Source organism: Crocodylus siamensis, chromosome 5 (assembly GCF_052110815.1).
Source record: "Crocodylus siamensis isolate JL-2025a chromosome 5, ASM5211081v1, whole genome shotgun sequence".
NCBI classification, from domain to species: domain Eukaryota; kingdom Metazoa; phylum Chordata; order Crocodylia; family Crocodylidae; genus Crocodylus; species Crocodylus siamensis.
The window spans coordinates 155,388,304-155,414,713 of NC_143399.1; the positions used below are offsets into that span (position 1 = coordinate 155,388,304).

A 26,410-nucleotide genomic window follows, 5' to 3' on the forward strand; every position below is an offset into this window, starting at 1 on the left:
GTTTTGTGCACCCACTTCTTTTCTGTCCCCCTGTGACAGGGGGCAACTTTCAGGGCCAGATCCTATGCCAGCTCATCCACCTGTCTCTATGGGCAATCTGCCCAGTCTCACCCGCAAGGACTCTGTTGTTTGATAAACTGGTGGTATATGGGGGAGACTGCCCATTACATGCCCTGATGCCAGCTCCAACCTGCCCTACACTACAGCCCAGGCCTCGCAGATGGTATTACTGTTCTTACCATCCCCAGCCCCACACTGGGCCCCATAATCCTCCAATCTGGACCCCATCTGGATCCTTACAATCAGGCGACCTACTCTGCTCTCATCCTGGGCTGCCTAGCTCCCTGAACTCTTTCCCCTCTCAGGCATGCCCCTTTCCCTGGACCTTTGGCCACACAGGCCCTGGCCTCACCTCCAAGGCCAGTCTGAGCACCAGGCCCCCAGCTCTCAGTGTCCCTCGTGGTGGGCCCCTGGCCCTTTTGACCCTTCTGGTCCTGGCCCCAGAATTGACCAGTCGAGGGTACCTCAAATCAGGCTTCTGAGCCTCTAGCCTACTCTCAAACACGGGTCTGCCTTCTCAGCCCTACTATGGGGTAACCCACCCACTTGTGGGAGCTGGGGTTATTAAGGCACCCCAACACATGTTTCACCAGGGTGGTAACTGGCCTGGCATTTCCTGGGGACTTCCACACCACCAGGAGCCACACCAGGCCACCCATCCCCAGCAGGGTACAGCACAGGGTCATGCCCATGACCAAGAGTCTCCTAGTCCAGTGCTTCTCAAACTATCTCATGTGGTCGACTGGCAATTTTTTTTCCAGTGGGCCAGGGACTGGTGCCCAGTTCAGCCGGTGGCAGCAGCTGCATGTAACAGCACTACACAAATGCGCAACAGGCTGTTTCGTTCTCTTTACTCACCTCACACAACGTGATGTTACCTGGAGTGTTGGAATGGTCGAACTATGGCACTATGACCTATCAATGTTATGCTTCTGAAAATATATTTCTTTCTTTCCTGGCAACTCGCTGAGAACCGGCAAATATATTTTTTTCTTTCCTGGCAACTCGCTGCGGACCACCACTTTAAGAAGCACTGTCCTAGTCATCCCCATAAGGTCTTGCCCTTATCTCCTGGTTGTTCCTACCGCAGCTCAGCTAGGCAATATTTCTGCCTGGCTGGCAGCAGCAGACGGCAGCCCTTATATACTAGATTTTCAAAAATGGCTGCCATAATCAGGCACCTGCTAGATGCCTGACCCAGCCCTTAAAATGGTAGGTGCCAACAGTGCCCTGCCATACCCCGTCAAGCCTGGAAATGAGGCAGTGAAGCCAACCTAGGGGCATCTCTTGGCACTGTTCTTTGTGCTCAGGAGAAGTAGCATTAAGGTATGCCCAGGACAGCTTCACTACCTCTTTTCTGTGCTTGGAACAGAGCTGGAGTTGGTGCATAGGGTTGTGTTGCATATCAAGGCACTCATTAGAGCAGTAGAGGCATTCCTGGAGAGTCCGGTTATGGACTTACACATGAACAAGAGCATGTTTGTGTTCAACAGGTTACAGCAGAGCTGTCAGATATATGGTCTGTGGGCCAGATAAGACCTGCAGAGCCATATCATTCAGCTCAGGCCCTTGGAACTCCGAGCAGCCTTCAGGCAATGTGCAGGATACACTAGATGGCTCTGCACAGTGCCCACAGCATCTGCTCCAACTCAGGTCTAGCTCAGGTCCCAAAAAAGTGGAGCAGCTGCCATGTATGGCAAAGCCCCAGAGTGGCTGTGTGATGCTCCAGGGCTCTCCTGCATTCAACAGCCACTCCTAGGCTTCAGAGCTATGCCACACAGCCTTGCAGTGGTGGCTTTGTGGCTTTGAAGCTGTGCAGCACAGCCTCACAGCAGCAGTTCTGGGACATGCAACACAGCCCTGGAGTAGCCATCAGATGCAGCACAGGTCTGGAGCAGCCAGGTCTGGTTGCACCAGGCCCACTGCAGCCTCTCTAGGTCACACATTGGATCCAGAATGTGGGTGCCCTAACTCGAAGGCAGCACCCAGTCCAATCCAACTGTTCCCCATGCCTGCCTGGGGAGCAGCACCCAACTGGCTTCCAGTAGGTGGGCTCAGGGAACTTTTGGATCAGGCCAGATGCTGCCTTTGAGCTGGGGTAGCACCCAGCCTGCTAGCAGCTCACCCAGGTGGCCCTGTGGGGGCACTGATGCCATGAAGGGAAGAACTGGGGTCTCCTGCCACTCAGGGACCACTCAGCCTAGTAGCAGCCACGGGAGAGGCAGGCAGGCTCTGCCGAAAAGAAAAATAAAGGACTGGGCCCCTCACTGATTCCACCTTCAGCAGGTGCCTGCTGAAGGCAGAAGCAATGAAGGGCCCGATCCTTTTTTTTCTGCAGAGCCTGCCCACCTTTCCTACTGCCAGGAGCAAGACGGAGCTGAATCACTGCAATTTGCAACATTGCAACCTAAACTACATCTGGATGTAATTTAGCATGCAGCAATGCAAACTCATCTAACCTCCCCAAAAACTGGCACACATGTAATGTGTGATGCCATTAAGCCACACAGATGACATTGTCATCATGTATACATTGTGATAAGCATCGCATGTACAAGTACCCTCAGAGTCCACATCCAGAGAGGTCTGCAGTGTCCCAGAGGTGGCAACAAGTGGCCATTACCTCTTCTTCTCCAGGCTGCAGGAACCCACAGCCTTTGTGACCAGAACACTGAGTGCTCCTGGTTAGGACCTGGAAAGGGATGGGGGTTGAGGTACTGATTTGATCATGGGGTTTCCCTCACATGATTGAAGTTTCCTCCAAGCATTAGGTCCCTGACTGGCAAATAGATGTATAAGCTTCCTATGACCAGAGTATGATTTTAGCCCATGGAGTATGGATTTAGCCCAGAAGTATGCTCGTTTCATTTCACCACTGACTTTAATTTTTTTGCACCCACGTATTGCAGAGCAGAATTACCAATAGGTGGACAGACTATTTACTTCACCATATTAACACTATTATTAGTTTTGTTCGTATGTACATAACAATGATATAAAGCATTATATTATTATATTATTGGGATAAAAATTTTAATACAAAGGAAACAGACTGACCTGTATAAACTAGGCTTTGGAATTACATTTATGCTGAGTTTATTTTTAGTATTAAAGTAACATTTTGAAACTGCAGCTGTACACGCATTAACTAGATGGTTATGTAAAGCTCTACCGCAGCAGAGTAGAAAGATATGATTGCCGAGAAGAAAAAAAAATAGTGAAACAAGAATTCATCTATTTAGGTATGCTAGCACTGTGTCTTATTACCAGTCAAATGTCATTGACTAACAGAGATATTAAGGCAAACTATTCCTGGAAATGTAAACAGAATCAGCAATCCAGTCAACAGCTGCAAATTACTGAGTCACTTATACAAACAGATGTTTGGAATAGCTTTTTACAGGAGACATGTTTAGGTATGAAAGTATCTAAACTGAAATTACTTAAGTCAATCTGGTTCCTATTTAACAACATACTTTAAAGATTAAGTATTTTGATGAGTAAAATATTGGTAAAATACATTTCTATAGCCCTAGTATCCAGAAGATTCAGAGCACAAGGTGATTTAAAAATTATGGGCCTGATCCTGCTCCCAGAAACTGACAATACCCATACACAAAACTGAATAGGTAGTAGGATGCCAGTTGATGTTTCGCTGCTGACTTCAAGTGGAACAAGATCCTATTCTATGCAAATATTAATATAATACATAAATAATTTATTATTACTAGGGATGGATGGACAGGAAGAGGTTTTATGAAGAAAGGTGGTGCTCAGGTTGAACTATAGTTTACATTTCCACAGTAAAAGTTAATTCACAAACTGGTAGTATTTATTTAGGAGTGGGCAGGGGTGTGGAAAGCAATACAATTGTAACTAGTCTGAGTTCAATATATGAAGCGTGAATATTCTAGAACCTTTCTTTTAAAATATGGGCTATATAATATTATAAATCGGTCAGGCCTAACAAACAATCTATCTATAGGCAATGGAAATATGGGCAAGTCACCAAGGAAGCATATCAGGAAATAGCAAGAATTTGCAGGGACAAAATCAGGAAGGCAAAAGTGAAAAATGAACTTCACCTGCCAGGGGAAGTTAGTGACAACAAGGAGAGGTTCCATAAATACACTGGCCAGAAAAGAATGACTAAGGAAGCTGTGAGGCCACTGTTAAATAGCCAGGGCAAACTCTTAACAGAAGATGCAAAGAATGCAGATCTGCTCAACAACAACTTTGCCTGAGTCTTCACACACAAAAACAAACAAACTAGACTACAACCAGACAACTAACAAGGATTATTTGAATCAGGAAGGGAACAATTTGAGGAATGAGATAACAAAAAAAAAAAACAGTCAGAGAGCTTTGGATGGGTCTGAATGAATCCAAGTCAGCAGGGCCTGGTGGACTTCATCCTAGGGTACAGAAGGAACTGGCAGAGGAGATCTCAGAGCTTTTGACAATACTATTCATAGAGTCATGGGAGATGGGCAAGGTACAAGATACCTTGGCTGGAAAAGGGACAACATAACGCAACAAAAATGGCAAAATTATAGATCACATAGCCTCACCTTGATAACTGAGAAGTTACTGGAGCATATTGTAAGGATGTCCGTTTGCAATCATCTAGAAGAGAAAAGCTTAATCCTGAGCAGCCAGCATGAATTTACTATGAACAAATTGTGCCAGAAAAACTTGCTCTCCTTTTTCAGTAAGGTAACTAGTTGGTTGCATGAAGGGAATGCTCTGGATATAGCCTGTCTGGATTTCAGCTAAACTTTTAACAAAGTTTCACATGACATTCTCATAAACAAATTTGAAACATGTGGGAGGGACAAAGCTATTGTCAGGTGGACAGGATCTACTGGATCAGTAGCTGAAAGTAAAGGGTAATTATAATTGGATCTATGTTGGAATGGCAGAAGGTTTTCAAGTGGAGTCCCAGAAGAGTCTGTCTGAGCCTGGTGCTATTCAACGTGCGTATTAACAGTTTGGATACTAGAATAGAGAGGTTCTTGAGCAAACCTGCAAATGACAAAATTGGAGAGGATTGTGCACACACCGGAGGACAGGAGTGCAACTTAGAAGGCTCTTGATAAATTGGAAATTTGGGCTGGACCTAACTGGATAAAATTCAGTGCTGATAAATGCAAAGAGTTGCACCTCAGGAAGAAGAATTGAAAGCACAAATATAAAATGGGTGAGAACTGTCAGATTGGAAGCACCACAAAAAAGGATCTAAGTGTCTAGCTGAATCACAGGCTTAATATGAGTCTGAAGTGTGATGTAGTCTGTGATGCAGGATTTGCATGGATGGTCTGGATAGTGATGATCCTACCTCAGACAGGGGTTAGAATTAGATGACCTTCAGAGGTCTCTTTCAGCCCTACGTTTCTATAATTCTAACTCTTTAATTTATCATAGATGGTCACCAGGCAATCAGAAGTCAGAGTGGACAAAATAGTTTAGTTTTCCAATCCTCTTCTCTAAGCATAAGAATAAACTGGATCACAAGTAAGAGCCTCATCTTTTTAATAGATGTGTTGTGAGTTTTAATTAATACTTATGAAGCTGGGGTCCTCTGACCCCAGCACTCTTTCCTGCCTAGGCAGGGGGTTGGACTGTATAATCTGTTGAGGTTCCTTCCAAACCTAGCATCTATGAATCTATGAACCTATAAGTGCTTTTTAATCCTTAGGTAATACAGAGCAAAGCATTATTAACAAAGTGCAACAAAATGGAATATAATATTTTCATTTCATTTTTAAACCTGTTAAAACTAAAATATTACAGGGTACATTCTTGAAATATGATCCTTTCTGCAATAGTACTAGAACAGTAGTTGAAAGACATCTTGTGGAAGGTTTATATGTCAAATACTCCTTTGGGATTATTATATAGTTTTTTAGTTATAGTTTATATTACTTTTTTTTCTTTAAACCTAAAATTGAACCAAAATTCGCTATCAGTCACCCCAGTAAAACCAGTGAAAATATTTGCATTCCCTCCGGTATAACAAAGAACAGTAACATTAGAAATTATCATGCTTCTGCACCTAGAATACTCTTAAAATATAGAAATATCTAAGGTATTTCATCTCTTTAACCTGAAGAGATGCACATGCTCTGTTACCTCACTGAAAATAACTGTAAGTTAACTGGAATGCCCAGTTTATTTTCCAGATTGTATTAACTTCTCAGATCTTTAGTAAATGTCCTAAATTGAACCCCAAGATACCTAGTTCCAATCACACCCAAATCATGTTACTTATTATTCCTACTATGGAAATCATCAAATACAGTAGGTAAAGATTTATTGTATCTCTTTAAGGGATAAATAATTCATTGAATACATTAGATGGAGTATTGTAGACTTTTGAAAATCAACAAGATAGCTATTTCTTGCAGCTATGTGGTTTAGAATACTTTTAATCTTGTAGCAGATAATAAGTTATGCATCTGAAAAAGAAAAAAAGAGACAAAAAGGGAAATTATGTAAAAAAACAATGAAGACTATATTCTGGAAAGCATTCATATGCAGGAAAGTAATTAAATTAAGTACATGCTTAAATCAATTAAATTTAAGATGTAAATTATTTCTTGACTAAGTATGGACTTGAGCATGGTCTCCTCTGAACTAGAGCCATATGGACAACCTCATGGCAGGACTAGGACTGTGCTGATATGGAACAACTAAATATGTTATTAAATCCATTTAACTTGTTATAAATTGGAAAATAATAAATTGTGGAAAAGGGAAAGCCAGATATTTTAATTGTATTTTTTTTCCAGTTGAAAAAGGAAATTAAATATGCATACTTATCTTCTGTGGCATTTACACAGTTAAAGGAGATAACATTTTATGTCTCATTTGAAATGACCACATTGTGGTTAATAGAGGACTAAAATGTTCACTGACTGCTCTAGGTCACTATTAACATCTAAGTTATTGGTCTCTAATCTAAAGACAGATGACATCCTATATTCCCCATGTGACACAAATGAGGCAGTGATCTTATTTTCTCTCATAGAGGTCTTATCAATTATTTGACTAGAATCCTGCAATCATATCTAGGAATCTGGCAGTAATTCAAAGCAGATTATTTAGTCAGGATTATCCATTTGGATCAGGTAGAATTTCTGAAAGATTAATTTTGGATCCAAAGATATGCTCAGTCAGTTTAATCTAACATCTGTGTCTTAGAATTTGATTGTTGTGGTTCTTGCCATTTCACTGTAAATGAGAAAGGTATTCAGTCATGCTGAATGGGGATATTTATATGTAAATATAGGAATTTCTGCTTTGGCAATAACTTCATTCCTGGGACTGAAGTTGATATGATTCTCCAAATGCTACATTAACCACCAAAAAACCTGACATAAAGTAAAGCCAAAAAAACAGGTCTGTTACTCTGTCCCTGGAACATGATTTAGGTTTGACTTCTACCCAACAGCCAGTATGAAACTATGTAATGAGGCTAAGATGGTGGGAGCTAAATTCATTCCTGGTGTAATTCCAGTGAAAACCAATGGAGTACTACCCAGAATGAATATGGCCAAAGGACTGCATTAAATGACAGGTCACTGGGTTCACAAACACAGAAAACTTCTTTCTTACCACAAAGGAAATATTAAGGTATATACATTTCTACATAAAAGAACATTAAAGCTGAAAAGTCAAACATTTTAGTTAGGAAATATCAGAACGAAGCTTGCCTGTTCAACCTTTATTTAGCCCCCTTTTACCATGCATTATGAGGAAGTCTTTAACAACATGGTCATGTGCTATTGTTTTCACAGGACCCCTGCATAATTCAGTACATATGATAGGCATTACTCATTGAGTGAGCAGCTGTTCAATATTTCTTATCTGCATCATTCAGTGTATAATTCTATGCTTTATTTACTGCACATCATTCAAACCTGCTCTGAATATTCAATTATTAATATCTTTGTGGTTCTTCCTATGGTGCTCACACTATTGTTTCTGAGTACTTCACAGACACTAATACATTAATTAGCTCTGTGGTGCTCAACCTACCCAGCCTTACAGGTTGGGTGTTCAGCGCAAGACCTGATGCAGTGAGTCAGCACACAGGTTCAGTCCATAGATGTGATCCAGCACTCCACGTCTGACCTTGGTCACTGGATTCAGCTGTAGATCAAGCCCACATACTGGCCCAATCCTACATGCCAAATCCAGCTGCAGCCTGACCCTATGTGCTGGTGCAAATACGATGTATGGGGTCATGTCATCTGGTCCTCAGGGCTCTACATAGCTCTAAAAATTTGGCAGCAGGGGAGCAGTAGCAGCATTAATTACTGCCGCTCACAAACAGCAGCAGTTAATGCTGCTGCTGCTCTCCTGCTGTCAAATTTCTGGACCTATGGCCAGCCCTACAGGCTAGATGATATGGCTTGGCCATAGGCTGTAGGCTAAGTACTGCCAATTAGCTAGTTAATATTTACACTTGTGAAATAAGATAGTATTATTACACCCACCATACAAATGAAGAACCATTACACCCACTATACAAATGAAGAACCAAACCTTAGAGATATTATGGCTAAGCCTGATAAGTGAAGGTGCCCAAGTTGATTTGCCTGCAGCATGATTTTTCAGGATAGTTAGTACTTGTATAACACATTTCAGAGAACACTTTATAATAAGTTCAGAGCCCAGCTCCCGCTGCCTGCCATTGCAGCTGTGAGCAATCAGCCCTTCTGCAAATCAGGTCCAAGTGTCTTAAGTTTTGCACTCAGAAATGGAGAACACATTGTGAGCGGTTACCTGTGAAACATTTGCTTTAAATGACTTCTCCATACTCATATAAAGACTGGGGCAGAGGCAAAGATAGAATTCAGCTCTCCCAACTGTCTTATTCATGCTTACTTTTCTTCATATCCCTGCTTAACTCCCTATTCCTTCCAGTTCCCTCAGCACCTGACACTTAGGTCCTGCCATATTAGTTGCTAGGATGCCTCTGATGCTTTACAACCTTGATTTGTTCCTTGATCACAACCTTTCCTGTGAACTGAGCAAAGCAGGAAAAGCTGAAAAGCTAGCACGTGGCTATATAATTATAAATATTCTCTTAATACAAATGCACCAGAGGGGCACATTAAAATTCACCAGCAAGTCTGATTCTGTTATTTTCTAACTGCTAGTGCTTGAAGTTGCGACTTTAACATTCTTTTAGGTTTTAATGAATATTTTAATTTCCTAAATTTGTTAAAAAAAATAAAACCCGAACCATACTGATTCATGTGGACCACACCGATTCGTCAGATGGTTCCACAGCACAAAGTGGGGTTACAGCCCAGAATTTCACCAAGCTAATGGATCAACAGCAGCACACTTCCCACACCCTTTCCCTCTCTGCCCTGTAGGATGTCATCTCCGCTCCCTTTCCCCCCCCAGTCTTCCATTGCTTTCTTCACTCTTTAGCCTGCCCTTTCATACCTCTGTATTTGAATTTAGCTGCTGCCTACATTACTGTCCAGCAACCAACAGAGAGAGCATTGAGGATACAAGAGAGTAATCTTCCTGCTCTTTGTCAAGATGCTGCAAGCCACTGTGGTCCAATAGATGGGATAAGCCACTATAGAAAAACTCCTACTTAATGCAGATGGACTCTTCAGAGAATTTAACTTGGAAATTCTGCACAGCTGTTACTGAGCATGTACAAGCAACTATTTTCAGTGAACTATAACTTGTAAAATTTCAGATAGATTTCTCCAGAAACTGCCACTAAGGAAAGTGCCCATTAAATGTTGAGTCCCTGCTTCAAAGCTAGATTTTCTCAGCAAAAGAAATGTAAGGGTTGTGGGTTTTGGGGTTTTTTAAGATCAGGTATGTGTTTGTGCCTAATTTCATTCTCAGAACTGGTGGAATCATTTTTGCTGTAACTTTGCAAAAAATGTTCAGCCTTTGGGTGAACAACCAGCATGGAAAATTTCAGCCTGAAAATTAAAGTTTCATGTGGTTATAAACCATTAAAAGTCTTACAATGGAAAGTATTAGGCAGCCTAACCTGCAGGTGACACTACCAGCCCAACTTGTATTTTTTTTAATGACAAGATATATATTCTTGGTCTTATTCTCTGGTTGTTCTGATGACCTTTCCATTTGTTGTTATACCTTATTTTGTTACCCTGTTATTCTTATCCTCTGGTTAGACCAGGATTGATCTGTTTTGAGCTATTACCTTTATTTTTGTGATAGATTCTGTTTATGACTGCCTATGCTTGTTTGGCTGATTGGCCACTGTTATTTTGTTTTGTATTGGGTTTTATTATATGCGACTTACAGGCCTTGCAATAAACCCCCTCAACATGGATTAAATATTACGCATTTTACTTCTATTCAGAGAGCCAGTCTTCGATCAGATAAATTTTGGCAGCTGCAGTGACTGTACATGGCTCCTTAGCAGCCTGTTGAAGTTCTAATGACTGATCTAATAAGCCAGAAGTATTAGAAGGTCAGAGTGAACAACATCGCTCAGTTTGACCTTCCATTATTTATGGTTTGTCGGATCAGCCATCAAAGCTCCAAGTGAGTAGCTGATAAGAAGCAGAATCAGCAGCACAATCATGATACTGCAAAATTCTCACATTGCATGAATGGTGCCCCTTGCTTTCTGGTGACCTGTGCAGCCACCCATGTCACATACCTCTAAAGCTGGCCCCTGCCCATTCACTATTTCATAAATAAATGGATTTACTAAACATCAGGATTAAAAATACAGTTGGAAAACTTGTTGTTATTCTGCCATTCACTTGAATGCTCCTGTTTCTTAAAAGGCTCACAGAATTCTTCATGCTCATATCTTCACTTTTTTTAATGAGCCTATTTTTGTACTTTCCCATCCATTATCTAATTTATATTATGTTAAAATCTTGAGTGCATTATAGAATGTAAAAGATAAATATCTAGCCTTTGCACCTAAACCATGGCTGAGGTTTCTCATGGACAGCAGAACTGCCATGGCAAGGATGGATTTAAGGGTGTGCATTCACAGCATGAACGTAATGCTGCCCTGTGTGCCAGTTGACAAGGAGATGTAGCAGGTTGGCCTTCGTAGTATGGAGAAAGACCTAGACAATTTCGTGTATGAATCCCTCAGCCCTCATTCTTTCTCCATGGCAGGAATACGCTGAGGCTACAGATAGCTAACTCAGACTGTAGGGAATTGGCTCTACAGTTGCTGTATGACCCAGAAGCAAGGATTTATTTATTTTTTGCCCCTGTGTTCAGATAACCAGTGCATATTGTGCTACCCACCTTGGACATTAGTCTCAGTTGGCCCTCTGATTACTGGGTGTTCTTATTTTGCTAGTACATAGATTACTGTAATCATGCTAATGGGCTTGTTTGTTTTGATACACTTATATTTATAAACATTTAAGCATCTAGCTACTTAGTAATATAACATGAGGTATGATTAAATGTGATGCTTTTCTTACCATATATTTTTCTATGGATCATACAATTGAGAATATGTTTGTCTTTATTGTAAAAGATTTACTAATTACTACAATCTTAGTGCAGTTTTAAAAAGATATAGCTCAGAAAGTTGATTCCAATATATGCAAAATATTTAATAACATTTTAAGGACAATTCCCTCATTGAAACCAATAGAATTTTTGCTACTTACTCCTGTAGTGACAGGATAAGTTCCTAAGGGGGCTGTCTATCAAAGCTGTGATGTTGGTCAAATCTTCAAGAATTATGGAGTTACCTCTATTTGTCTCATAACTTGATGAATCCTGAAAATGAGTCTTCAAATGTGTCCAGTCAGCACAACCTGCAAGTCAGAAATGATAGGGAGTCTAAAAGTGATTGCGTTTCATGAGATAAATGCAAACGCTCTCTAATGACCTTATTTGGCTTACTGACTTTCAGAGTCTGGTTTCACGTTAGGACTTTGCAGATGTTCTAAGTCGTCATTACCAGGAGCCAACTGCAGTGCTGCCAACTTTCATGATTTTACTGACCTTCATAATTTTTTGGTGTTTCTCATAAAGTCATAACTCCCAGAGTTAGATGATTATATGCTTAGTTTACCTTTAAGAATCTTAGTTTTCCTTTAAGAAAAATTCTACCCATCCTGGTTTTAGATTAACGCTTGAAAAAATGTCTACAACACTTCCTTACAGTGCAGCTGCTACTCACTCAAAAACTAAAAGGGAATAGAAAGAACCCTCACTACTATTACTATTATTACTATTATTACTATTACTACTATTATTATTATTACTGTTACTGTTTAAAATCTCATTATTTTTTAGGTCCAATTCATGATTTTATGAATGGATGGCTAGTACTGCATGCTGCACTATGGGCCATGGCATGATGATAGCCATTCAATGTAAAAATAAAACTGGAACCAGCTATCTCAACAAGAGTCATCTCACAGCAACAGGAAACAGAATCAAAACAGCAGCACCCAGAACACTAACATCATTAACTTATCACAACATTTCCTATCCCACTCTGAAATGTCTGTGCTCTCCAAAGGCTTGAACTTCTGCCTAGGTAAACAACCTGATAAAATATTAACATGGGCAGAATTATCAGAATTCTTCTGCAGACTTCATTTATTATGGTCCATGGAAATTCCTATAGATTGCAATAATCATATATCAAGCTGAGTTTTCTTGAGGCCACATTGTCAAAATTGGAGTTGTATGTAAGTCTTCCCCTGTAGTTTGATTCAGTCGCCTCTTCATGCTCCTCCTCCAGCCTTTTCCATCTGCCACAGTTGTCATATCTTCCAGGACTTCCTCTGCAGACAGCAATCCTATCCAGACTTTTTTTAGAGCAAGCAGCAGACAATCCTTTATTTTCAGCCTAGTCACTTGATAGATCCCATGCTAAATTTTAGAACTTTCCTCCACAGAACTACCTTTTCCCTTCCTGTCCCTTTAGGATACATGTTCCATAGTCTTGGCCTTAAATTGAGGTGTCTCCATAATGTTGTGTTTGTTTTGCTAGATCTTTAAATAATCAGCATGTGAATAGATGTCCAGAGCATTTTGGATGGCATTTAGTATCTTGTTATTTGACTACCCATTGATATGTACACTATTCTTTTTAAAATTCCTCATGTTTCTCAAAGAGAGGAGGAAAAAATACAGCACATGAGGTACATGAAACTTTTTCATTAAGGTGCTTTACATGAAATGTGGATTTGGGCAATGGACCCAAAACAAGCCCACTGCACAAATTAAATTCCATTTAACTTTATTTTTTATTGGCCTTCTATTTTGCTTTGAATTTCACCATCAGCTATTGTAATGGCTGAACAAAATGTAAATTAGCATGAGATTAGGTTAAATCGAATGACATTTTCTTCTCATTTACATTACTGTTAGTGGGCGCATCTACAGGTACAATCAGGGGGACTGAATAAATTCCAGCATAGTTTGCTCTATAGTTTATTGCTCCCAGCCATTTGCACATGTGCTTGACACCACAGCACACTGCACTGGGACAGAGCAGCCCTAACTGGCAGGAGGCCCCAGGGATCAGCCTGCCAGCCAGTGGCTACTCCAACCCAGCTCAATGTGCTGCAGAGGGGCTGGCTGGAGCATGAGTGGTACAGTTAGAGCCAACTCGAGCCGGGTGCGGAGCCCGGGGCAAATAAGCCCATATGGGGCCCTGCCCCTGTTCTGACCCCATGCGTCCTGGACCCGAAGAAGCTGCCACTGCCATCAGTAGTGACGGCAGCAGAGGGGCTGTGTATGGAGGGAGTGGGGAGCAAGTGGCTGAATGCGAAGCTGGCAGTGGCAGCACAGAGTCACCATGGCCACTTCACTCAGTTCCATGGGGCCTCCCAAAGTGCAGGGCCTGGGGTGATTGCCCCCATTCGCCCCCCGCAAGGACAGCCCTGGGTACAGTGCAGGGCTAGCTGGCAGGCAGTCCCCACACTGAAACGCCCTCATGCTCCAACTGGCCCCATCAGTGTCTCTATGTGTGATGTGGCAAAGTAAATAATGCTGCCATAGGATAGTACTAGTGTTGGGCAGTACTATCCTATAGTGACATTTATTAGTTTACTGTGGCCTAATAGCACTGTACTTATAGATGCTGACACTTTACTGCAGAGCTAATTAATCAGCACCATAGTAAATATCTCATGTAGATGCACCCAGTGATGAGTAACTCCACTGAAGTGAAAGATCTGGAGCCACATTTTTAAAGGTATTTGGGTGCATAAAAATGCAGATAGCTATCTAAAGAGATTTTCAAAAGCACCTATCCCCACAGTGATTTTGAAGCATTTGCCGTCTAGTTGAGAATCTGTAATAAGGGAAATGCTTGTATAAAAAGTTGTAAATTAGCTTTCAGTCTGTTCTTTCAAAAAAAGGGGGGGAGGCAGGGGGAGGACAGAATATTTAGTGTTGGAAAATAAGTTTTTCCTGTTTCAAATTTACAATGCTCTCAGTGATCACTACATAAGTAATGAAGCAAGATTCTTGACAAAAGCTTTTTTTTCTGTGGTCTGTGCTGGTAAATTACATTAAAATTGCTGCTCAGCTGCTGCATATGTTTCTGCATGTTAAAACCACCTAAGTACTGACAGCACCGAATCCTTCCTCACATTTAAACCCCAAAGGAATTTTCAAGCTACCTGTTTTTCCATCTATGCTACCTCTGGGGTCCAATCCAATACGTATTCTCAGAGTGCACCTTCAGACTTAGACCTAGCATAAAATAGCATAGATAAAATGAGGTGTGCATCCCTCCTCCACCCAGTTATACCAAAGATGCTTAGACTGGAAGCAGACATATTTTCACATCCCTGCTATGTGATTGGAACCCAGAACCACCAAGCTATTGAGTATTCTAGAGTGGAGTGTTCCCAAACCACTTGTGGGGCCTGTTTTACTTTGTATAACTAGTACATATTTGTTAGAAGAGATACAAAATAATTGAGAGATTGACTTTAAAGCCCGCTGGTTATGGCAATCACCCAAAAGGTAGGAAAGATGTCTCAAATCCCTGCTGGAATAAATATGTGTTTATTTATGTAAAGTGGAGACACTTTGACAGTAAAAAACTAACAGATTCTCATCCTTGAATATTGAGCAATCCTGTGGTAGGACTCTCTTAGGATAAAACAGACCCAGGACCTCATTTGGCAGGGCAAGGATTTGAAAAGAAATTTTCCATGTCCAAGTTGAGTGCCCTAACAATTGGGTATGATGGCATCAGGATCTCTGCCTAATTTATTGTGAAAAAGGGCTGAGCTGGGTAGACACCAAATTTTGAGGGGAGAAACTAGTTTTGGTGGCTTCTGCAAATCCCTTCCTGAGGGAACTCTCCCCATGCATTATACAGATAATCTGGGCACCAAACTCAAGGTTGAATTCCAAATTGCAGCAGAGCAATTAAGAATTTGGCACTACAGTATCTGTCCCTTTGTGGATTCAGCCCTTGGTGACACTAACAACATTCTTGGATTGTGAAGGCCATGACTTAAGAGTTAGCATTATTGCCAGCTTTCATGATTTTTGGCGTTGTTGTTAAAGTCTACACTTCTGGAATGTGAAAAACTTAGCTCTCTCTTTTATCTATATATGTAAATATAAATATAGATAAAAGAAAGAGATGATTTTTTCATATTCCTGAAGCACAGACTTTGAGAACAACACCAAAAGGCATGAGAGATGGCAACACTGAGTTAGTGAGCTGGCTAATGCTTAAACAGGTACTACCAGGTAATAGTCTGAGGTTTATCATAGTGACTTTCATTATCTTAACAACTGCAGGCCATAACTTGAATGAACTCTTTGTTTACCTATTATGTTGTGATGCTAGCAATTATATTAAACAATTTTATTTTTCATTTCATTTCATAGCTTTTGAATACTGAGAAGGGTATTTTAATTTACGGACTTTCATACTTCTGGGCTGAGCAAGATGTTTACATATTTCTTTTGTGTGACAACCTATTTATTTTCCTCCAGTACATGTAAGTTTAAAAGTTGTTATTTAGTTTTTACTTACGTGGAATCAGATAATGTTAGTGGCAACTTTCTCATCAGCACTCAAGTGTTGTGGTCTAATTCCAAACCTGTAAGAATAAGTAATATTTTCTGCTTTATACACATTGTATAAATCTGTAATTTATGTGCACATGTGCACGTGCCTAAATATAAATTATTGCTGACAATTTTAAATTCAATTAAAATGTGTTTTATTAACAAATGCAAGTTCAGGCTAAACTAATTAGATAGAGAGAAACACATAGTAGAATCAGCATTCCAAAGACCCTTTAAACTGCAAATTCTACTATTCAAGCAGTGGGAAAACAATGCAATTACATGCAAGGGCTTGTAGAGGCTTGCTTAATGCATGATGAACATGCTGACCAAATACTCAATTCTCCTACCTCTCTATCCCAGAAGTATCTGAAAGAAACAGGACAGCTGTAGTCTCACTGATTTTGGGCCACACTAGTGAATGGGATGACAGATGTAGAGCTACTCTTTCAAAGAAGGCAGGAACTCCTCTCTGTCAAACAAAGAAGATTGACAGTCTCAGGGTCCAATTTATTTGTATAAAAAGCCAGCTGCTTCTTAACAGTTGTAGGCAGTATTCCTAGTGTAGCAGAAAGTAGATGAATAAATTAATAACTACTAACATGATGTTATCTGTTGAATGACTTTAAGGACAAGCAGTAATCCCACAAGAATCTATAGTAGGTTAATGCCAGTTTCCCCCACAGAATAACAAAAATGTCTGTATAAGCTACTGAACAAATCAGAATCCTAAATTTGAATTGTCTTAAATTCTGTGTACCTAATTAGCAACCACCACTAACCCACAAAATAGAGCCTCTCTTTATATAAGTGACTGTATGTGATACAAAAAAATAATTTTACATTTTCTGACTAAAAGGCAAACTGGTATATGTAAACAATACTTTTGAAACAGGTTTACCAGCATATTCAATATCTATTTTATTTACTTTTAATATAGCATGATACAAACCTATTTAAAGAGTACTTCTTTATGATACATTTCAGTTTTCAATCAGCCAAGGATGTCTGGGAGAAAATAGAACACATCCTGCAAAGTGTATTGGAAGAAAAGTAGATTTTATGTTTTTTTCTGAATCAGAAACATGTGTTTAATAAATAATTATTAAAACTTCAGTCTTGTTTTACTTTAAAATCTTTGGATTGAAAACAACATAACTGGAGTTGGGTTGGGGTAGAGTGCTTAATGTCTTGCTGATTTATTGTTTAATTTGTAGGAATTCCTCTCCTTACTTTGTGTTTTAAAAATAGAATTTAGGGGAGACGGTTTTTTTAATTTTAAATTAAAAAAAGTAAAAGTGCAATTGTATATTGCATTAATTTAATTAAACCACGAGACACTCTGAGCTCAGAAGGCAAATGCACTTATGAAATTTATATTTCAGCTTGGGCCTGATTCAAAGACCACTGAAGTGGATGGGAGCCTTTCAATTGACTTTACTGGGCTCTAGAGATAGCCTATAAAGCAACATCAACTTTGGAACTAACAAATTGCCAGTGGCCTTTTGCATTTAAGAATCTGTTGAGTTCTCCATACTGTTAAAGTAAAAGCTTGTAGGACTGTGCATAACAAAAATAATAATTAAAATGATGCTGACACAAGAACTATCTGTATATTAAGTAACTCTGCATTCTAAATATTGTATAAAACCCACACTGTTTTTTATTGTAATTATTCACTAGTGTGAGTGTAATGTTGTAGCCTCATGGTCCAGAAATTATGCCAGGCAAGGGTTTCTTAGGGTGACAGCTTTTATTGAACCAACTATTGCAATTATGCAGAGGTCTAATAAAATATATCACCCTAAGAAATCCTTGCCTTAAGAATTCTTAATAATTCATAATTCTTAATAAAAAGGATTACTATATGTAATTCATAAATACTTTTGTAAGTAATTTAAACTGTGATACATGCATAAAAATATGTTGGCAACTGTGATACTATTAAAACATTAAATGCAGGACAGATGGGGAGGGAGGAGGTTTCCATGTCATGTCTTAAACAACACCAAAAAGATCAGAGTCTCAGTTACTAGTCACTTTACTCCACACCTAGACCCATTTGTCTCAATGGGACATCCCCCGGATAAAGTGTTATTTAGCATAATAGGGCTACAACCTACAGAACGGGGTGTCTGAATCAAACCGGTAAGTTGAAGTGTCCTGGGTCATGTTTAAAGTCCAGTTTGAGTTCTGCGGCTCATAATGATGCAGAACTCAGAACTAAAGACATTAAACAGGAGGGATTGAGTGTCTTTTCCAGTCTGAGAGGCTCATCAGCTGCAGTCAGCCCCGTGCCAGGGGAATGGGATGAAGCTCCGGGAAGGAAAGGGTGCACTGAGCAGTGCTGTAGCAAAGGTGGGCAGTCGCCTCCCCCCCGTCCCTGCCAGCCTGAGACAAATGGATGGCAAGTTGCAGCCACCCCTAGCAGTTTGCAGGAACTTTCCTCGAAAGCAATCGCCCGTTCGTTGCCAAAGGCACTCGAGGCGGCGGGAGGGGAGCTGCTCCATGCAGCCTGAGCCCTGAGGAAGGAGGGAGGCATGAAGTGTGTGGCTGGGGAGGTGAGGCGTTACTCCCCCCCCCCCGCCCGCTCCTCTCACAAGAGGCCAGCGCGCCTTCCCCGCGGCTTTCCCCCCATTCATAACATCCCTGTTGCACCTGCCAGCAGAACAAGTGGCAAACACATGGGCTCGGGGCCTAATACCCCGAGTGTGAAAGCAGCATTCAGAGCGGGGCGAGGGAGCAGCGCGCGCACACACCCCGCGGCAGCAGTCCCGGCGCGCGCTCGCTGCGAGGGCGCTGCTCGCTGCGAGGGGGCGGAGCGGGGCGGGCGCTGGCGGAGGGTGGGATCGAGGGGGCGGAGGGGGGCCGGCCAGGGTGGGATCCTCCGTGCCGAGCTCGCCGCTGCCTTTGTACTCTACCCTCCCAGCCTGTCAGTGCTCAGGGCCGCCGTGATTGAGAGGGAGGGTGTGTTAGGAATCGGGGGAGTGGGCGGGGGTGGGGGCCGGCTCCTGGGAATCCTCTTGGGAGTGTGTGTGCGTGTGTATGTGTATGCGTGTGTGCTGGGATGGGGGAGTGGGCTCGCTCTGGGTAGTCCTGTGTGTGTGCGCGCGCGCGCACTGGGATGGGGGAATGAGTTAGCTCTGGGTAATCCTCTGTGTGTGTGGTGTGTGCGCTGGGGTGGGGTAATGAGTTAGCTTTGGATAATCGTGCGTGTGTGTGTGTGGTGTGTGCTCTGGGATGGGGGAGTGGGTTAGCTCTAGATAATCCTCTGTGTGCGTGTGTGCGTGCGTGTGCGCGTGCTGGGGGCGGGTGGGTGGAGTGGGTTAGCTGTGGGTAATCCTGTGAGTGTGTGTGGTGGGGTGGGGTGGGGTGGGGAGTGTGTTAGCCCCGGGTAACCCTGGGGCGGTAGGTGGTGCCCACGCGGTGCACAGGGGCCGCATGCGCTCTGGGGACTCTTACCGGGGGCGGGTGGGAACTGGGGGTGCATCTCCGTGCGTGTCGGGGCTAAAGTGTTAGATGCACGGGAACCGCGTGTGTGTGTGTGTGGGGGGGGGGACTGCGCGTGGGTGAGGGCATTAGACCTGGGGGCGCTCTGAGGGGGGTCCTGACTAGGAAAGCCTCCTGAAAAGTCAAGGCAGGGTCCCAGCCGACTCGGAAGCCCGCGTGAGAAGGAGCCGCCCCCCTGGCGTTGCCGGGGTGTCCTGCTGGCAGAGCGAGGTGCGACCCCCCGAGGAGTTCCCCTGGCGAAGCGGCGGCGCGATGCGTGCGGGGAAGCCACGTCCCTGCTGCACGATGGGCGGGGGGCTGTCAAGGGGGAGGGGGCGCACGGGGGGAGAGAGCCCCGTGCTTTGCTCCCCACTGCGCCCGCCTCGCAGAGGGTCATGCCGCCCTTTTATCTCGCAGCTCTCGTGCAGGACGGTTGTTAGACAATTAGCCCCGGCATTGGCCTCTCCTTGCACAGGCCTAAACGCTGCGGAGAGCGGCGGTGGCAGGCCGTCTGCAATTGAACTCTGGCGCTTCAGACTTCCACCCGCGTTAAGCATGGCGGGGAAAGCCAGTGCCACACACTGTTGAACTTAAAAGCACTGCGTCAGACATAAGCCCCTCTTGAAGCTGCCATAGCCAGGGGGGGAAGCAGCGCTCAAGCGTGCCTGGAGGGAGGACAGCCTCCGCTTTGTACAAGAGACCTTGCAACAATGAGCTCTCTTGAGAGGGGCCCTCTCCGTGGTCACTGCTCTGTCCACCTCGGGTCAACAGGACTTCAGCCCGCTTCAAACGATGTCTCACTACCCCATCCATCACCAGAGATCTCTCTAGCCACTGCATCTGGTGTCAGGTTGCATGCAGCAAGGGAAGTTTAGGTTGGATATTGGGGGAAAAAAACTTTCTCACTAGGACTGGAACGGGTTGTGGGCTTTCCACCCTTAGAGTTTTTTAAGAGCAGGATAGACAACACCTTGGCTGGGATAATCTGGTAGGGGCTGGTCCTGCTCCGAGCAGGGGGTTGGACTAGATGACCTCCTGAGGTCCCTTCCAACCCTCATATTCTATGATTTTATATATTTAGCAACTTCGCTGATTCACGCCTAAAAAAAATCAAAGTTTTCCCCCTCTCCATCTCAGTGGGGAGAAGGGAATGCTCCAGCTCTCTGCTGTGTTTTCCTGGGATGCTCGGGTCGACCTGGGGTTCCCGCCTGTGAGGCACCCTCATCGGCGTCTGTTCACCGAGGGGTGAATCAGTAACAAACTCACACAATGCAGATTAACCAATAAATTGTTGGTGGGCTGCAGGCAAACAGGAACCTAACATTTGGTAACATATCCAAGATGCAGAAAAGGAGGAAAGAAGACAGGGAAAAAGGTCCCCTGTCCATCAATATCCCTGTAATGCGTCCATTACAAAGGTTTTCTCAGAAATGCAATCCGAGGGAGCATCTCTCTGTTCCTTAACCTGGGAGGGGGGAAGAGGGGCATGTTGGCTAGATCCATTTTACCATGATTATTACAGAAAACATATTTTAACGCCAGTCCAATTCATCTGTTCTGCACCACCAATCCGATCCCGTTTATAATACTTTTGGAAGCAGGGATGAAATGAAAACCCAATTGATTCTTAAGGATGCGACTAGTTCTCCTTCAGCAGGGAAAACAAAAAAGTTGGAAATCCTAGATGCCACACTCCAGCACCAAACCTCCAAACACGCTTCAAACTTCTCTGAAAATACCACAGTCAGAACCGAAAGTTCGTGGGGATGGGCGCACATCGGATACCCCAGGGTCCTCGTGTGAGCTAGACGTGACATGCCTGTGCAAGGCGCGGGGCAGGGTATAAAAATACCTGTGAACTTTTAGCAAAGACAGCAGTACTGTGCCTGAAACCCCGCTCAACACAAGGGAGTTTCGCCCAAGTAAGGGTTTCAGGATCGGCCCCTGGGGGGGGGGGGCATTAGAGGGGAGGGGGTTCCAGGAAGCGCTTGGAGCAGAGCTCTAGCTCTTGATTTCCAATCTGTGTGTAGAGGAAGGCTGGAGGAGCCTTTACTTCTTCTCCCTCACCCTGTTATTTAGGTCCGCCATTTGCCATTTATTTAACACTTAAAATAAATACAGAACTTGACTCCCTAGAATCCCCTTTGAAGCTGTTTACCCAAAGTGACGTTACTATTGCAGCGTTTTATTGCAATATAATACAGTACGGGAAAGAAATAGGGGGAGCTCATTATTGTGCTTGATAAACATAGGAAAAGCAAATGTCTGACCTTTGATTTGTACAATTAATTATTCCAGCTAGAAAAGAAAATGAGTCTTAATTGTGTGCAGCTTCCTGGAAGATCAGCTCCATCTCCCCCTGCAAGTCCTTTGAATAAGGCTGTGAAGTTCTCACTGAGCTTTCTGACTGTCCACTGGGAAAAAAAGGAAGATCGTTGCATTTTTTTTCAACGGAAAAAAACAATCGAAGGAAACTAAAGAACTCCTTAAATAACTCAGCAGCCTTTTTTCCCCCTCCAGCTCTACAGCACAGATTCGCAGAATGACTTTTAAAGAGATATCCTGCACCTGCAGATAGAAATGAATATATATGTTTTAAAGTACAACAAGCCTCTACAGAGTTTCACAGTGAGCTAAACCCAGTGACTTAAACCCGGCGCGCTGTATCTTTACATCTTTGGCTGTCAAATCACGTTAATAGCAGTGGGTGGTCATGGTTGGAAATTGACTTCCTAAATCTCACATTAGTATCTAAGTGATGCACCGTACATGGGAATCCATAGAGGGTTATGTATTGTGTCCTCATGCAAGATTCTCAGTATCCAAAGCCTTCTCGAAAACAAACCTTTTTGCTTAGTGATTAGGTTACCGGGGGCCACGGGGGAGTTCATCACAAGACTGCGAGAAAGAGATGACATGGTCCTGCCTGAGCCGGAGGATGTGGACAACAGGACCAGCGGTATGGGAATTAGCCTGGGATTGGTCATATAACCCAGCACAGGCCAAATCCTGCTCTCCTTCCTGAGGACATATTCCCATGGAAGACACAGGGCTGAGGGCAAAGGGAGTTTTGCCTTATTCTGAGCACCGCAGGACATGTCCCTGGGTGACAAGGGGATGAATTATTAACACCCAGCAGGACTGAAGGCAGAGGCCCACCTCGCGTGAGCAAAGCAGGCAAGAGTTGCCTCTGCATGTAATATCCAAAAATAAGTGAAGGACCAAATTCAGCCCTGGGAATCTGGAGGACGTCCACATAGGTCAGTTGAGTTACTGAAGATTTACACGGTTCAAATACAGAGGAGAATCCGGTCCGGTTTGTGCTACTTTATTGATACCAGTGTTTAATCTCTACATCACAGAGGGATACATTGGGTGTTCCTTAATAGAGCAAAACGCCCATTGACTTCTATTCCATTGACTTCAGTGGGAGTTTCGCTCCACTAAAGACTGCAGAATTTGGCCTAAAGTGACCGCAATAATTCTGCTACCGGTAATGGAGCTTCAAAGCTAGCTCTAATTAGCAGACAAGTAAGAATCGTTAAGCCCGAGTACAGTTTAAGTGTAAGGGAGCTGTGAAACAGTTAAACGCTCCTCATTTCAACCTTACGTTATCATAGAAATCATACCTCTGTGCCTATAATCCTTCAAAACCTTACTTATAGACAAAACTCTTCATAAAGGATTTCTGGTTTCAGAACTGAAATGTTACTGTCACAGCAAGGAATCACAAATTACTGGAAAATTATAGAAAGTTTCAACATAAACTGAGCTCCCCCTCCCCCCAAGCTTTAAAGCAATAATAACATAAGCATGTCTTTAAACATCTAAAACACACACCCAGTCGCTTTTGTTTGCACGCAATCCAGAGGACTCCAAAAGAGTTCTGTTAATTCTGAGCACGATTTGGTCACACTGGATCACCACCTTTCTACGCAGCTCTTTTCCTAACAACTTTCTGACTACTGAAGGAAGCAAAAGGAAAGTACAGAACAATATCAGCGTTAGCAGGACACGCCATATCAAAATTAGACTGTAAATCTACCCTGGTTACATCACAAGGGAACCATGTACAACCTCTTTGCATGCCCATCTCCATATGTGCTTGCTAAATTCCAGAGCTGAATTTTCACCAGGCGTTGAAATGGTGTTATTAAATAGCCTGCTACGTTGATTCCTGCCTAAATATTTTCCCCTCTGAAAAAAAAAAAATTCCCCTGAGCTAGAATTAATTTTGGAAAGACCAGTTTCACCTTGCCATAAATCAGTCTTACTACTGAGAACCGCGCAAGGATGTTTCTATTGTCCTGTGTGAAATACAGCAAAGAAAGTAGATAGGAAAGTCAAAACTTTTTTTTAAAAGGACACTCCCATAACCAAACAATAAGTAATCCTCTTGAAATCCATCAGGCACGACAATAAACTGAAATGGTCCTAAATCTTGGGTCGTAACAGTACAATGCCCATCTAAAATAAATAAAGAAGGAAATAATTAAATAAGTCCTACATTTTGGTCAGTATTCTAGGCAAAATATGTTCAACAGATGATAGTAGAGATGCAGCCAGAAAACAACTCCAGCTATTTAAACTGCCAAATGAGACATAAAGCCGCATTGTAAAAATCATCTGGAAAACAGGTTTTCCTATTGAAGTCGCTATGTGTTAATTACTGTGATCTGGAAGAGCTCTGTATCTAAACGCCTGGAAGCCGACTTTCACCCCGCATATGTAAATGAAGAAAGTGCTGAATCGAAGCCAGAGGGTTCATGTTCGGATTCATTTCCATGCATGCCTAGACATTAATATGTGTTCATGTAGGGTTCGTACAGTACGAGGTGTTATTTCCTTATAAAGAAACACCAGGTCTCGCTTTCCATTCTCCTTACAAAATTATTCGCATTATTTATGCTACATTGAGCGATCTAATTTCTTCGTGATAGTCAGCTAATTGCTCTGGCAGGTAATTAGAAGCGGTTTACAACGCAGAGGGCTTTTGCAGTGCCCCTCGGATTATGAAGTTGCTCTGTAAATTATACCATATTTGCTGAAGGGAGGGGAGAATAACGATCTTTTTTCCGCCCTTTTCTTTTTAAAAGAAGTTCTCCTGCGATCACAGATCCAATACTTTAAAAATGGAAAGGCGGGTGGGTGTGGGGGGAGCATTTCCTGGACTCAGAGTCGAATTATTCTAAAGCACGCGATCTGAAGCCCATTTTGTTCGTGCTCACTGGTCCAGAATAACTTGGCCATTATGGCCGGGAATGGGCCAGGTTTGAAGCGAGCTTCCTGCGCGATGGCAATCTCTAGCAGGCATGTGGGAAAAGAATGGCTTAAATGGGGACATCTGTTCAGTGTTGCTCATCTCACTCCTGCAGCCAGGTCAGGTTAAGGGAGTAACCTGTTCGCCACCTTCCCCCCTCCTCCCCCGGTTAATAAGGCTGCTGGAGAGAGGAAAAGCTAATTGCTCTGCCATCTAGGCAAATAAGGACAGAGACGGTGGCAGCTATATTGTAAGGGGAAAGCTCAGTGTATCAATATTGGGCTTTCTCTCGGGGCTAGTCGAGTGGCTTCTGTCTATTTAGGTGATCTCGCAATCCACAGGCAGACTATCTGAGAGATCCGTTTTACTGCTCAGGGGAGGCAGCTTTATTTGAGAATCGAGGGATTCTTGCACTTATTAGACAACAAGGCTGGGGAAGGGGACAGTTATTTTCAGGTTGTTCTAGCTCCAGCTCTGTACTTGGCAGAAAATAAAGACCGCGGAAACGTTTCAATTGCTTTTTTATTGTCACTGTAAATATTCTGCACAGTCTGACTACTGGTGCTGTGATGCGGGAGGCGTTTAAAAATATTATCATCATCACTTTTTCAGAAACCCCCCCCCATATTTTCAGGGCATGACCCAGCTTTAAACAATCACCATCAATGGGAACGTCACCTCTTGCCCACCGATTTTTTCCAATCGTTTACTGTACCTTGTCACACATTTGTGAAGCTTGTACAATGAGGTGAACACGTGTGGTTAAACCCTCGGACCCAGAGCAGCTCCTAGATTATTTGTAATTAAACACAATTCCCAAAGTAACATTTATCTTCCCGAAACTGCGATTGCAATTGTCAAGCCCCTGGAGGAGGCGCGGGGTGATGGGGAACCTTTCCCTCCTTCACTAGCGGAGCAGAATGAGAAGAAATCGATAGTGCCGAGGAGAGGAATTTAGGAGTTTTTAACTCTTAAGTGGTAGCTGGGAGGACGTGAGCTACAGCAGAAGCACAGAAAAAAAACGGCGCTAAGCAAATCGAGGCGAAGTAAAACCGAAGCGACCTACTGTATTGCGGGGAGCAAGGTCTATCTCACGCGATCTCGCTGTCCCTCTCTGTCTCTCTCTCCCCCTCCGCGTGACAAGCGCACACCAGCGCGCAGTGCAGGAGCCGGCAGTGCCCCCAGCGCGGCTGCAGCCGCGGACCGGCCGGCTCGAGCCGCGGGCGCCCCGCGAGCTGCCATGTGCAAGCGCGCCGCTCCGAGCCGGCGCCTCTGCACACGCCGCGAGGCGAGCACTGCGGGCGCGAGTGGACACCTCGCTCCAGGCATGAGCACAAGCAGATGTACAGGGTGCACGCACGGACTGTGTGCACATAAACATCCATAGATATACACTACACACGCATGCATATGTTTGTGTGTATGTATGCATGCATATACATGTGTATATATATGTGTGTGTATATATATATACACACCTATATGTGTGCATATATATGTGTACAAATATATGTATATTTATATGCATGTGTGTATATGTGCACACACACA

The 26,410-nt window shown here is 43.1% G+C and overlaps 1 long non-coding RNA gene across 3 annotated transcripts; it reads right to left on the reverse strand.

The window, feature by feature from the left end:
• Positions 1-4,699: 4,699 nt before the first annotated feature.
• LOC149864796 (uncharacterized) lies at positions 4,700-26,410 on the reverse strand. Of its 3 annotated transcripts, XR_016442284.1 has the most exons (7): positions 25,926-26,040; positions 21,870-22,013; positions 17,063-17,140; positions 16,461-16,582; positions 16,076-16,142; positions 11,718-11,867; positions 4,700-6,518 (listed from the first exon to the last, which is right to left on the reverse strand). It is a non-coding gene; the product is annotated as an uncharacterized LOC149864796 (long non-coding RNA). The 3 variants fall into 3 exon arrangements; XR_016442282.1 differs by lacking the exon at positions 21,870-22,013 and having other exon boundaries at positions 25,926-26,410; XR_016442283.1 differs by lacking the exons at positions 17,063-17,140; positions 21,870-22,013 and having other exon boundaries at positions 25,926-26,410.